Source organism: Lactuca serriola, chromosome 7 (genome assembly GCF_051521515.1).
Source record: "Lactuca serriola cultivar US96UC23 chromosome 7, Lser_US96UC23_V15, whole genome shotgun sequence".
NCBI lineage: Eukaryota > Viridiplantae > Streptophyta > Magnoliopsida > Asterales > Asteraceae > Lactuca > Lactuca serriola.
In genome coordinates, this window is record NC_136414.1 from 68216827 (window position 1) to 68233146 (window position 16320).

Sequence of the window (16320 nt, forward strand, 5' to 3'; positions counted from 1 at the left end):
CTTGCCTAATATAGTTGCAGCCTTAGACATTATTCCAACAAGATAAACCTGATGTCTGTGGAGAAAGTTGTAGTGTTCGTGACATGGATTCGTGACATATAAAGAATTCCAAAATCCAAGTTGTAACGAAGAAGCTATGACCTGTCGAAGTTTTGCGACAAAACCGGCATGACGTTGTGTGACGTAAAAAATGAGTTTATAATAAAGTTCTTTTTAGCCTTGTCGATCTAAATGAAAGTCGTAGTATACGTTAGACCGAGAGCATGCATAAAAAGAACGTCCAAATCTGACTTCGTATGAGGAAGTTATGATTTGTCTAAGATTTGGCATAACAGGGTGTAGCCCGGAGTTCGAATTTTAGATCGAGCGATTTTTAACCGACACAACCTAAATGAGAATTGAATATCTCATTAATAGGAGATCAACAATAAAAAGACAGTTGGAAACGGAGTTTGTATGCAGAAGTTATGAATTTTACACGGTCGTTAAACAGTGTAATCTTTTCATACTATTAAATTATAAATCAGCCAAGAATTAGCCAATGGAGTCAAAAGGATAGTTGTAGATCTTGTCAATACCTCCATGTGGATATAAAGAACGTTGAAAACGGAGCTCGTATGCGAAGGTAGCGGGGTTTAGAAGTCGGAAGGGTGCTGCAACGAAGTGGGTGACGTGGCACAATCTGAGCCATTGCTATCTCCCCACCAGATGATGAAACGTGGCACCAAATCGATGAGTTGGACCAGCAACTCGACGATTTGGGGGTCAGAAGCTCGATGAGTTGTGTGACAACCCAAAGTTTGTTCCATTGCCGTAACTCGTTCTGTCCGTAAAACCCGTCTTTAGTAATTCGTTCCGATTTCGTTTTTGGGCTACGTTATTTAAATCTATATGTTTATTATAATCTCATGAGTGTCCAAACCCCTTAGGAACTCATGAAAGTGGCCCAATTTATTAATTTAAAATTTTTTAGATTCGATCCTGTCGGGTTATGACAACTTGATCGGGTGTGACCAAAAGCCACGTCTAACGTCGGTATCGGGTAGAATTCCATCGTGTCCCAAACTTAGGACCTATTTAAAGCCCAAAAGACTTTATTTTGGAGCTTTTGCACTCTCTCACTACTCTCTCTCTAATCTCTCTCCTCTCATCCAAGCTTACGGTCCAAAAATCATCAAATTAAAGCTCCAAATCATCAAGGTAACTACCCTAACTTATAGATTAGCATCCTTAGCCTTCATATTCGTGTTTAATCTATGGAAAAGGACCATGTTCATGTGTTTACGGCCCTGGAACACTCTTGGGCCGTGAACACACATAGATGGGGTTTTTGAGCCTTAAAACCCTTCCAAATCACCTTTGGAGCTTAGATATGGCTAAATGGCTTAATGGAACGGACTTAGAACACCTTGAACTTAACTTTTGGGGAGTAAACTTGAGTTTACTGCCCAAGAACATGCTTGGGCCGTAAACTCATTATCATGGGTAGTAAACTCAATTTCAAGTGTTTAAATGCCACTTAAACACACCAATAGCCTTGGATTAAAGTCTAGAACCAACCACAATCGATTTAGGGGCCTTAAACATGATGAAAACCTTCCTTTTTGGAGTTCACGGCCATAAACCCCCCAAGAATGGGTTCCTGGGCCGTAAACTCATATACACTAGTCAAATGATTCCCTAAATCAATTCTAAGGCTTGTAAAATTAGTTTGAATATCATGTGATTGATCTAAGGCCACCAAATCATTTAGAGAAGGAAGGTATAGGAGCTTATTGCCGTAAAATCATAGTTTAGGGCCGTAAACGCCCTTTGTTGGTTCTGTTGGTGGTTTAACTCATTCCTATGCCTTAGATTAAATCATAGCAACCTTTCCCAAGTGTTATTTGACCATTTAGCATCATAAAACCCTCATCCATGATTTCACGGCCGTGAACTCATGTGGATTTGGTCTTAGGGCCGTAAACTCCCTAAGGAGTTTACTCTTGAAGAGCAAACTCATTATCTAAGCCCTATACGTCCGTAGATGTCACCTGGGTCACTCCAAACACTTGATTGAAGTGTTTTCGCGTCTTGGAGTGTAAAATCATATCTAATTAGTGATTTAAAGTCTAATTAGATGCATTTTTATATCATTTTATATTACATAGGAACCTCGCATGTTATCAAGCCCCGAACCGACACTTAGCATCCAATCCGTCACGTTTTCTCACCGGGTGAGTTCATACCCCTACCCTTTTTCAATGTTTTTCAATGTTTTCAGGGGGGAATACAAGCAAAAGTACAAGAATATCTTGTACCTAAATTCATTATTTCATTTGAATGGTTTCATAATCCGTACACTTTTAAGAATTGAAAACATATTAACAAACTGTTTGACTCGCAGAGTTGTTTTTCAAACCGATTTCAATTCTTATTATATAGTGCTATACTTTATACTTTGCAATTGATTGTTCACACATTTACTGTTAGAAATCATAGAACTTTTGTGTTGTCCTTAATAAAACACCCCCTAGATACGAGTGTGAAGGATAGGTATCATTAGAATTTAGTCATGTCCTAGATAGTACTCCCCCTAGATACGAGAGTAAAGGACCAATAAAGCATGGTTTTCGTATTAATAATTTTAGTTTTAAATTCATAAATCTTAAGATTGGAGACACGTCCTTTGGAACACTTCCCCTAGATACGAGAGTGGAGGACTATCCATATAACCAGAATCTCCGGAAGGGAGAGCGTGACTTGAGTGTATAGATCTATACGGTATTGACTATCCCACACCTGGCTGCTAGCTACAACCGAATCGAAAGGTTCAAGGGTGACAAAAGTAATAAAAGATATTGGCCCCGTTCCGAGTCATATCTAGTCTGAAGTATGGTTATGGAACTCACAATCAAGATTATGAAAGCTTTATACTTATTTATTAGTTTTATATACGTGTTAAAACAAATGTACATTTAAAGCTAACCAAACATTCAGGAAACTTCACACACACACTTTAAGTATGGTAGATACTTGTACGTTACTTTCAGATTCGATAACACTTCACAAACATTTTAGGAAAATAAGGGTTTTTCTTAGGATAACTGAACTTGATCTTAATCAGAGTGTGTAAAATCAGATAACAAACTGTTCTTAATCAAACTGGGTAACAAATGGGTAACTATACTTTACTTTTAGGAAAATATGGGATTTTCCTGGGATAACAGTTGTTCGTAACCAGAATCGTGTAACAAAACAGATGACTAAACTTTACATACAAGAAAATATGGGATTTTCTTGGATACATAACTTTTCAGAAACCGAAAGGAAACTTGTACATTTTCAGAAAACAAACCGCTTATGAACTCACCAGCTTTATGCTGATTTTTAAACTGCTTGTATTCTCAGGTCCACATTAGATAGGTACTCGCGATCTTTTGGAGAAGACAGTGCTTAGAAGTCACGTCTTTACTTTTGTTCATATATACACATGTATAACGCTTGTAACACTTTTCTTTTGAACAATTGCAAACTTCATATGTAATGTAATGGTTGTTTACTTTGCTTACTATGTACATTGGTTACAATATTCATGACGTCCTCCGCCCCAGAATGTTTCTGCCTTCGGTTTCGGGGTGTGACAAGTTGGGCTAGAAACTCGACGAGTTCATCACCTTTTTAGCCTATAAATACCACCCGAGAGTTCCTTTATTTTTCACACTTTTTACCATTTCTCTCCTTCTCTACTCACTCTCTAAACCTCCCAAAACATACCCAAAACCTAGGAAACTTCCCTAGCACTTGAAGAAAGCCCCGGAGTGCCTAGAGGCTCTGAGAAAAAGAGTTTTTCGGTTTAGAAACTTTGCCCCGCAGGGCCCAGTTTTCAAGCAAACCTCCTGGTTTCGTCGAAGCGAAGCGTTGTCCAAGTTTGAATCACAACCTTATCAAGTAAGTGTATATTCACTTTCATCTTACACATAGATATGAAGTATTTTATATAAATTACATGCTATGTGTAAATATTATCTGTTTACCTGAGATCTATGTTGAATGAAAGATCTAAACTTCTTTCTTTTCAAATATGAACTTTTTCTTTCAAATATGAATGTTTTCCTTCAGATCTAAACTTTCTCATTTCAAATCTAAACTTTTTGGATCTAAACTATATATATATATATATATATATATATATATATATATATATATATATTATATTATACTTTGAGATCTATGTTGGGTAAAAGATTTAAACTTCGTATTTTAGATCTGAACTGTATGTGTATTTTATATCTACAAATATATTGGGTAAAACATGGGTATATGAAATAGTTGGTGTGTGATGAAATAAAATGATGAGAGGCATTGGTGTTGACGATGATCCAGTCATCTAGCGGAGTATGGATGACGACCACAAACTTTTTCTATGAAGTCCAGTGGAACGCTAGCAGGCTCGCAACCTGTAGGTGTTTGTGAACTATGTGTTCACCGGTATACTCCATCCTCCTCATGGTTGCCTTACGGACCTATATGGCTAAGGAATTCCCTTAGCAGTAATGTTTATCCTGACGAAATTCCATAGGATAGGTCCCTTACGATAGATGTTTTAGGGACATAAAGTGAGGATAACGAGAACGGGTAATCAGGTTGAATTATTGTTGAAAATAATAAACTTATTTATTATGGGTTGAAAACCCTATATGCTCACCAGGCTCCCCAGCTTGACCCACTTAGTTTTTTTGTTTCACAAGTATTGGCACAAGAGCATAATTGGATGATTTGATGAGAGATTATGTATTATAGTCCAGTAGAAATAAATAAAAATGTTGTAAGGCATATGTTGCTTGTGGTTTATGCTTTTCACTTGTATTGACGATCACATCCCGAGTTTTGTAATGTAATGAAAATACATTTCTTCAGAAATGCTTTGATAAATTCTTATGTATATTTTTGGGAACGAATTCCGAAACACTCTCTTTAAAAAGTTACTCTGATTTTATTATAAAGCATAAACAAAATCGGTCTTTTCTGGCCGTGAAAATGGGGATGTCATAGTGATTGTGCTCTGATAACATATAGAAGCAAGAATCGGAGTATAGATAGAGAAGATTGTAATTGATTTCTCAATATGAATTACAGTATAGGATACGATACATATATATATATATATATATATATATATATATAGAGAGAGAGAGAGAGAGAGAGAGAGAGAAAGAAAGAGTTTGATATTACACTTAATTACCCTAAACTTAACCTAAATATAATTGATAGTCTATGAACTACCAAATTGGCAAATTTCTTGTTTCAGATAATATCATAGATAATATCATGTTGGTTGGTTTTCCATGCTATAAAATTGGCAGCCCTATTCATTTGAATAATGAATGCATATGCTCGTTTTAATGCGACCAAGAGTTCTCTAGTTGTTGTTCCTTGAAAATGTTGAAAGGAAGATTCAGACATTGTTGAGATGATTAACATTCTGACGTGTGTATTGTTGGAATCCAATTAATATTACTAGGGTTATCAATGGGAGCGGCTTTAGCAGTTTCTTGAATCTTTTGGGTTGGACACCGTATGGTGCCATCTACATAGCCGAAAATGTTGTTGATTATCAAGAATGGTTGGATCATCGCCTTCCAGTACCCATAATTTATGGGGGATAAAGTGAACACAAATTTATGAGAATTATGAGCAATCTTTTCTATAGAAGAGAAGGCCGTAACAATGGCCATGGTTGATTGGAGTAGCCAACAGAAAGATTTAGGGCAACAAAGTTGACGACTGCTAGGGTTAGTGGTGATTGTGCTCTGATAACATATATAATCAAGAATTAGAGTATAGATAGAGAAGATTGTAATTGATTTATCAATATGAATTAAGATATAGGGTACAATATATATAAAATTTGAAATTACACTTAATTACCCTAAACTTAACCTAAATATAATTATAGTCTAACAGTTACCAACTTTCTTGCTTCGTTAATATCATAGTTAATATCACGTTGGTTGGTTTTCCATGGTATAAAATTGACAGCCCTATTCATTTGTATAATGACTATAAAGATTAGTTTAGTTAAGGGATTTAAACAACAAATTGATTTAAATTTACAAACAAAATTGGTATGTCATGCCAAAAAGAATGAGTAAATGTACATACTTAGAGCTAATCGGAATACGGGTCGTCTTTGTAAGCTAACCGCGACATACATGACATTTTACAGTCACTCTGAGGAGATTTTCTCCATCCTCGTAAGTCTATGACAGTGTTATAGAAAGATCAATCAGTATTTGCAGCTTAATCTTGATGAAAAGCAGCAGCTCAAAGAGGAATTTACCTTTATGGGGAACGGTATCACCAACTAGCATATTTAACCAATCAGGGGTGGTTGACTTGAAGTAATCGCGGCGACAAAGATAGTAGACTCCTGTAGTGAGCTCAAATTCAGATAGATCTCCCCCAATAACTTCGTCCTCTTTCTTGTAATATTTGTAGTATTCTAGCTCTACTTCACCATCATATATAAACACAAGGCTGGGACCACACCTGCTTACAGTCAATCCATCCCCCACAATGATGGTCACATTGATTTCATCACCAGCATCTAATATATTCCCAATGGGCCAATAGCTTAACCACACAGCATCTACTCCAACCCTCGGTTCACAATAGATCAAAGGGTTATACATCCAAGTAAGGCCCTTGGTTTTATTGCTGACTTTGGTGAATAAAGCCCACCTATCTTTATCCTTGTAGTTTGATGTGCCTAATCGTCTGTATGAGGCGGTTATGTTTAATCCTCGGATCCTGCATTTCTCAGGACAAGAAGGTATACGAAAGGATAAGAATGAGGACGATGACATATACTTCTACATTGGCATGCTTTGATCCTTTATGCCTGCCATATATGTGCTCATTATACCATATTCGTACAACACCTAGAAAATTGTAGAAATATCAAATTATTCAAATATTAATCAGTTTCCCCATGGTAAAAAAGATGTGGTTATTGTGTAGGGGAGAGAGAGAGAGAGAGAGAGAGAGATAGAGAGAGAGTTTGATATAACACTTAATAACCATAAACTTAACCTAAATATAATTTATAGTCTATCAACAACCAAATTTCTTGTTTCGGTTAATATCATACTTAATATCATGTTGGTTGGTTTTCCATGGTATAAAAATGGCAGCCCTATTCGTTTGTATAATGAATGCATATGCTCGTTCTAATGCAACCCAGATTTCTCTAGATGTTGTTCCTTGAACATGTTGAAAGCAAGATTCGGACATTGTTGAGATGATTACCATTCTGATGTGTGTATTATTGGAGATCCAATTAAGATAACTAGGGTTATCAATAGGAGTGGCTTTAGCAATTTCTTGAATCTTTTAGATTGGACACTAAACGGTGCCATCTACATAGCTGAAAATGTTGTTGATTATCAAGAATGGTTAGATCATCGCCTTCCGGTACCCATAATTTATGGGTGATAAAGTGAACACAAATTTGTGAGAATTATGGGCAATCTTTTCTATAGAAGAGAAGGTCGTAACAATGGCCATGGTTAATTGGAGTAGCCAACAGAAAGATTTAGGGCAACAAAGTTGACGACTGCTAGGGTTAGTGGTGATTGTGCTCTTATACCATATAGAACCAACAACCAAAGTATAGAAAGAGAAGATTGTAATCGATTTCTCAGTATGAGTTACGATATAGGGTACAATATATAGATAGTTTGATATTACAATTAATTACCCAAAACTTAACCTAAATATAATTGATATTCTAACAATTACCAACTTTCTTGTTTTGGTTAATAACATGTTGGCTGGTTTTCCATGGTATAAAAGTGACAGCCTTGTTCATTTGTATAATGAATGCATATGGTCGTTCTAATGCGACCCAAAGCTCTCTAGATGTTGTTCCTTGAACATGTTGAAAGGAAGATTCAGACATTGTTGAGAAGATTACCATTCTGACGTGTGTATTGTTGGAGATCCAATTAAGCTAATTAGGGTTATCAATGGGAGTGGCTTTAGCAGTTGCTTGAATCCTTTGGGTTGGACACTGAACGGTGCCATCTACATAGCCAAAAAGGTTGATGGTTATCAAGAATGGTTGGATCATTGTCTTCCGATACACATAATTTATGGGTGATAAAGTGAATGCGAATTCGTGAGAATTATGGGCCATCGTTTCTGTAGAAGCGAAGGCTGTAACAAGGACCATGGTTGATTGGGGCAGCAAACAAATAGATTTAGGGCAAAAAAGTTGACGGCTGCTAGGGTTAGTGGTGATTGTGCTTTCATAAAATATTGAACCAAGAATCAGAGTATAGATAGAGAATGTTGTAATTGATTTCTCAATATGAATTACGATATATGGTACAATATATATATATATATATATATATATATATATATATATATATATATATATATATATATATATATATATACACACACAAAGTTTGATATTACACTTAATTACCCTAAACTTAACCTAAATATAAGTGATAGTCTAGCAGTTACCCACTTTCTTGCTTCGTTAATATCATAGTTAATATCGTGTTGGTTGGTTTTCCATGGTATAAAATTGACAGCCCTGTTCATTTGTATAATGAATATATAGATTAGTTTAGTTAAGGGATTTAAGCATCAAATTGATTTAAATTTACAAACAAAATTGGTATGTCATGCCAAAAAGAATGAGTAAATGTACATACTTAGAGCTAATCGGAATACGGGTCGTCTCTGTAAGCTAACCGCGACATACATGACATTTTACAGTCACTCTGAGGAGATTTTCTCCATCCTCGTAAGTCTATGACAGTGTTCTAGAAAGATCAATCAGTATTTGCAACTTAATCTTGATGAAAAGCAGCAGCTCAAAGAGGAATTTACCTTTATGGGGAATGGTATCACCAACTAGCATATTTAACCAATCAGGGGTGGTTGACTTGAAGTAATCGCGGCGACAAAGATAGTAGACTCCTGTAATGAGCGACAAAGATAGGAATGGTATCCATCCCCCACAATGATGGTCACATTGATTTCATCACCAGCATCTAATATATTCCCAATGGGCCAATAGCTTAACCACACAGCATCTACTCCAACCCTCGGTTCACAATAGATCAAAGGGTTATACATCCAAGTAAGGCCCTTGGTTTTATTGCTGACTTTGGTGAATAAAGCCCACCTATCTTTATCCTTGTAGTTTGATGTGCCTAATCGTCTGTATGAGGCGGTTATGTTTAATCCTCGGATCCTGCATTTCTCAGGACAAGAAGGCGTATGAAAGGATAAGAATGAGGACGATGACATATACTTGTACATTGGCATGCTTTGATCCTTCATGCCTGCCAGATATGTGCTCATTATACCATATTCGTACAGCACCTGGTCAGAAAAATTGCAGAAATATCAAATTATTCATATATTAATCAGTTTCCCCGTGGTAAAAAAGATGTGGAGAGAGAGAGAGAGAGAGAGAGAGAGAGAGAGAGAGAGAGATACCTTTGTATGGCAACCGTATCTATTGACATCATCACCAGCAAGGTTCACCTCAGTATCTTGATATGTTTTGATCCATTTCATATGTCCCAAAGCTGCTTCATCAACCTTTGCTAAAGGCACCAGTTTCAAAAATCCTTGAATTTCAAACAAGTTTTGACTTTCAAAATATTCAAATTTCCGCAATCTGAACCGAGCCAATTCGAATGTTATTTTCTCCAGTGAAGAACATAACGATGTATACAACTCTTCTAGCGTACTTGGGAGACATAGGAGGGACTTTATATTTCGACAATCACTCACATCAAGTACCCGAAGCATTTTAAGATTAGTGTAATTGGTCAGGAGCATTAACGGATTACTGCCAAAGTTCAAGTGATTGTAAAAGGATGAATGTTGTTTAATTAAAGACGATGAATCATCATGGCTGTAACTGAGAAACAGATTCTTTAGCGAGTCTGGAAAGGGGACCAAAAACGGTTGTGGCATTCCTCCACCGGTAAATAGAGTTTTTAACAATTGCAGTGGATTTGCATACTTCTTATTCCTAGGACGATGACGCCCTCCAAAGTCCAATAGAGAAAGCTTCTTAAGACCTCCAATGGTTTTACAAACTTGAGTCAGACTGAGACTCCAACAGTGCGAGAGAATCAAAGTCTCGAGATTAGGAAGTCGGGAAAGATGGCGGATACTGACAAGATCGAGCGAATATTTAAGATTTAGGATCTTCAGTGAGTTAAGAACCTATTCCAAGAATACCAAGATTGATTCACCCGTATGATAAAAGATAAACTGTTAGAGAGTTGAAAAGCTAAAAGGTCATGTGACAAACAGGACATCAAATTCCTACCATGGGCGGTTCAAATTTTTTCAACCATCCATCGCTCATATGTAAAGCCACTAAGCTGCTCCCCAATAAGCAGGAGCGTATTTTTGTCGGTGGACAATGACTCCAGTACAACCATCTTAATTCTGGAAAATTCTTGTAGGACCCTGTGAGTCTCACTCTCACATATCGGAGCTTGAGCAATTTCAGTTTGTCCATTTTTGCAAGTGAAGCTGTTTTAAGGGTTAATGGCTGCAAATTTAGCATTAAGTTAATTAATTAGTACCTACCTTATGCCTCATGTATGACATAATATTGACTGAAAATTAAGGTAAATTCAGAAAAAAATATCAAGAGTACCACACTTATTCATATCTTTTACTTACATTTGATGTCAACCCTTTCTTGAGCATGAAGATTAAGTCAAGTGCCAGACCTTCAATTGTTTTTGAACCCTAACGAGTAATGACATGAAATGAGACAAAGAAAGTAAACTTAGGATGTGGTGAAAGGGAAACTAAGTTTAAAGATACACATAATTAAGAAGCACCTCACATCTCCGTTTCTCAACAAACGATAAGATTCATCAGTTTGTGAGACTCTACTACGTGCTGCAGGATCTCTGGACTCTTGAAGGACTATGTTTCTTGCCATCTCTTGGAGCAATTGATGCACCATAACTTTTTTACTTGGTGAGATGGTAAGAAGGCATCTGTTAAGGAGGGTCCTGATGCTAGCCTTTGCATGCCATTCATGCTCCAATATCTTTGCGACATAACCCTCATATTCACCAACAAAGAAAAAAGCAATGTGCAGAAACAACTCTTTGTTAATAGCATGTGGCAATGAGTCAAAGCTCTTTTGTAGGATACCTTGGATTCTATCATCAAGATTTCCTTTCAATGAATTCAGTGAATTCAATGTACTTCTCCAAACCTCTATCATCCTATTTTTTTCCCTTGGCTCTTTAGCGTTAGAAAATAGAGAAGAACCCAATACTTTAAGAGCTAGTGGATTTCCACCACAATACTCTGCTAACTGTTTTGCGAGCTCCATATAACCTTCCATAGGAGTCTTGGATCCAAATGCATGGCAACTTAAAAGCTCTAATGATTCATCATCGTTCAACAATTTAAGTTTGTGCACGTGGCAGCTCCATGATATGGACCCAAACCATGCATTTATATCTAGAAGCCTAGTTGTTATTATGATCTTGCTTTGTGTATGAAAAGCCCTTGTTCCAAGTAAAGCATCTAATTCGTCATGTTCATCAATGTCATCAAGAACAATAAGCACCCTTTTCACTTGTAAGGCCTCCTCAACCTTCCTTGTACCCTCAGATACACTAGATATACTTGCATTGTTTCCCCCTAGAATGTCTTTGAGAAGTTGTTTTTGTAGCCCAAGCAAACCATCAGACTGTTTAGAGTGCTTTCCGATCTCTTCAAGGTAACTGCTGCTTTCAAAATCTTGCTTGTTTGAGTTATAAATGAATTGGGCCAGAGTCGTCTTGCCACTGCCTCCCATGGCACAAATTGCTAAAACATTATCAACAGATTGCTCATTTTTCAACCAGGTATTGATACCTATAGCTCGAGTGCCCATTCCAATTAGATGTGCTGGAGTACTTAGTAATTTCATATCTAGTTTACGGTTAACTGTATCAACAATTTCTGCGATAAAGTCTGTTTCAGACCTGCAAGAAAAGAACAAAGAAAATGAACACATTCTGAGCATAGCATTTAATCTTCTTAATGTTATAACTGCTTCAGTTATAGTGCAAGGAATTCAAATGCTCTAGCAAATGAAATATTCTCCCTACAACCATTAATATCAACCAACTAAATATGATGAACTGAGGTGTCACTACAAGAAATTATAGTATTACCGGCGACGGGCGTCGCCGCTAAAGGTCGAAAATGTCGCTGCTAATACCTTTAGCGGCGACACGTCGCCGCTAAAGCGTCGTTGCTATTGGTTCGTTGCTAATGCTTCTTTGTTCGACGCTATTGCCTTCTATCGCCACTAAAGACGTGTCGCTGCTACTATCTGTCGCCACTAAAGGTGTCGCCGCTATTTATATGTATTTGTATACATACAAATACACATACAAAATACCCATATACATACAAAAACACATACACATACATAATTTACTTACAAAATACACATATACGTATAAATGATCATACAAAAACACATATACATACATAAAAATACACTCAAAATACATATATACATACAAATGCAAATACAAATACATATCCAAATCTACAAACACAAAATACACATACAAATACACATCTAAAATATCAAATTTTCGTCATGAACAGTGGTGGTGGCGGTATACTCCGGCAAGAAGGTGGGAAATGGAGAGGAAGAGGGGAAACACAGAAGTAGATCAGGGAAGAAAATGAAGACGAAGCTGATTTTATTGTCGATGTTCTTTAGCGGCGACGGGCGGCCTTTAGCAGCGACACATCGGAGGGAAAACAATCTGGGGTTTCCTACATCGTTGGATCATTGCTTAAATCGACGGATGAGGTTGAAATGACGCTGATCGCCAGAACAGGCAATAGCGGCGACACACCGGAGGGAAAATAACGCGGGGTTTTCTATGTCCTCCTAGTTGTTGGATCATCGTCTAAATCAACGGTTAGGGTTGAAATGACGCAGATCGCCAACATAAGCCTTTAGCGGCGACAGACACTTTTAGCGGCGACAAAAAACGCGTTTGTTTGATGTCGCTGCTAAAGGTATTATGTTGACGCAGATCGCCAACATAAGCCTTTATGTTGACGCAGATCGCCAACATAAGCCTTTATTGCCTGTTATTCTTGTAGTGTGTACATAGTAAGTGTATATATATGCTATCTGATTGAATTAAGTTTTCAATAATGCAAAGGCCAAAGCCAAACCAGAATATGTGTTATGTTATATGGCTAAAGGGAGTGGGGGCGCCAAACCCACTCGCCAAAAGCTTGGCATGAACAAAACACCACCCCCTTCACCATGTTAAGCAATATGCTAAGAAGAGCTCGCTAGTTCACTAGTAAGAAAAGAGAGAAGAAAAGATTATTTGGAGTTTGACTGTCATTGGTCCTTTTGTATTTGCTTTCCTTTTTTATTTTATTATTTCTAAAATCAGAAGGCTGTGATTTGTCATCTTTTATTTGCATTTTTGTTTTAATTTTTTTCTCAAAATCCAAGTTTATATATTTTTTTGACAAAAGATTAGGTGGAAGAAAAAATCTGATATGACATGTCTTAGCATCTCTTTAGCATGCGCCACCACTCCCCATTGCCTAAGTGCTTTAGTTTTAGTTTCACTTCTTACTCACTATTTCACATCATATACACATGGTGAATATATGTATATTCTATATTTATAGTAAGCCATTAATAAGTACGAATCGAATGGGATAATGTCTTTACATAAGTAACTAAACAGCTATTTTTCCAATCAAGTAAAAATTTGCAATCTTCACTATAAAGAAAGTTCAATTATCATGCCAAATGTGTCCGGAGACAAGGAGAAAAGCAAAGGAAGTATGTGTAAAGTAAACCAACCCCATAGACTACTACGGAAAAGGACATAGAATACTACATAAAAACATCATGTCATACTGAGACAGGTAAGCCTCTAATCATCTGGTTCTGCTCTTTGCATAAATATGTAAAGCCATAATAGCAAAAGAAAATTCCATAACTTATCTTTTCAAGAAGCATACCTGAATTTGATCATCTGATAAGCACAAATTACGATTCCTTATCATATTTAACACTCAGTTGAATTAATCAAAAAGGGTTTCCAAAGGATTAAACTATAAGCATGAATAGAGAAAGCATACCCTGAAACAACGATGCCGGTCAAATCAGCAACCTCTGCAAGGGCTGCCTTCCATCGATTGACATTATACTCTGTCCATTCTCCTTCTTCTACATTTATCGTGAAACTTTGTCTTTGGTTCCTGACATCTGAGGGATCGACATGGTAAAAAACCAGTAAAACAAAATGATTAAAGCTCCGCCTTTGCTCAAGGATCAACACAAGCTCGTCAAGGCACCATCTTGAATTTGCATACTTCTCTGACAATACAACTATAGAAGCCCTGGATTCTTTGATTGCTCTCTCGATTTCCGGCTTCAGTTCTTGACCTCTGTCAATATTATCATTATCCCTAAAAGTGCGAACTCCTGCTCGCTTTAAAGTTGCATGGAGATGATCTGTAAAAGAATTACGTCATGGCAGCTGGTATGATTTAGCAGAGAAGAAGAACATGAAGCAGACGCCATTGAAATTAGTAAGACGAGAGGTTGTTAAACAAAGGGGAAATATAAAGGCATCAAAGTCACACCTCCGGTCTCCGGACCCCGTCGGTTTGGTCTTTTGCAACAAGATGCTGGCTAAAGACAAAAGGAAAATCTATTAAAATAATATATAAAAAATAAAGATGACCACCAACCCTGTTGATATTAAAGGCGAAAGTTGTGCATGAGTTGCTTCTTTTACTTGGCCATATATCAACTACCATGATGAAAGAGAAATTACTATTTTAACTGCAGATTGAGTTGGGTATAGCCATGTGGATAGTCGGAGAATTACGTAACACAGGTGTTAGGTGAAGTCGGGTTGTCGTCTTGGTGCTGTTTTGATTAAAAAATCAACTATTCGTTGTTTCAGATATTATTGTTAGATTAAATTACACAAATGGTCTTTATAGTTAGAAGTAACTAGGATTTTACCCGCCGCGAGTTGCAGCGGGAGTAATAGGTTTAAGTTGAATTTTGATGATTGTATTGATAAAAGTAACAAACAGTGGCATCTGTTAGTAGATTAATATAGAATGCTGGTACCACTAAGGTGCTGTTTGTTTTTTGGAAAAAAAAAAACATCTTCAAACCTCTTATTGTTGTGCGGCGCAGCACACGCGCAACACTTTTCATCTCGCAACTGTTTGTTTTTTAGAAGTTTTCTGAGTCTACGCGTGCTCTGCTTGGCGCAACACTTATACTGCCTCTTCCAACCTCTTCTTCTTTTTTATTGCTGAAATTTTGATTATATGTTGTTAAAATTTTATTTCGTTTTTTTTTCGTTTATTCTTGTTGAATTTATTTTTCGTTTTTTTTATATTCAATAATGATAATTTCTTGATGAAATATCATTATTTTTTACTAAAATATCATTATTTTTTGTTGAAATATCATTATTTTTTATTGAAATATCATTATTTTTTACGGAAATGTTATACATTATTAAATTTTACATATTAAAAAACTATTTTCGGTTTATAAAATTAGTTTATTTTAATTTTTTAATATCTGCAGCAGTATGCAGATGTTAAAAAAACAAACATGCTTCTTATTATAGTCTACAGCCGTTTGGTCTACCTCTTCTACTGCAGAGGGTTGCAGGGGTTGCAGAGATGGTTTTTGCTTCAGAAAATCAAACAACACCTAAATAACTCCAGTTTATAGCGTCGAATGGAAATATATTATATGCGACCGAAATCATAGGTAGGAAAAGTAGATAAAAATAATCACAAAAGTATACACAAAATTTACATCAAAACGTAAAGAAACTTGAATTTATATCAACATATATATAAATAAGCAAGTAAGATTATTTTATTAGGTCAAAGCATAGAAGTTCAAACAATAAAAAAAAAAACTACTATATGAGATCCATTGATATGTAAGAGAAATATATCAAAATAAGCATGAAAACACTAAAAAAATTACGCCAAAATATAGATAAACTCGAATTTGTACCAATACGTACATTATATATATATATATATATATATATATATATATATATATATATATATATATATATATTATTGACGAATGAAATTTCTAAATATTGATAACCTCGAATTTATACCAAATCATACATTAAAATAAGCACATTAAAAATTAGGTTTTTTAAGTTAACGAATAGAAGTTAATAAGAAAAATTATATTATAAAAAATTCAAAATCGAATGGATC

At 36.1% G+C, this 16320-nt stretch overlaps 1 pseudogene; it reads right to left on the minus strand.

Moving 5' to 3' along the window:
• Nucleotides 1-6150: 6150 nt before the first annotated feature.
• Nucleotides 6151-14862, minus strand: LOC145064067 (disease resistance protein RUN1-like; annotated as a pseudogene).
• Between the last annotated feature and the right edge of the window lie 1458 nt (nt 14863-16320).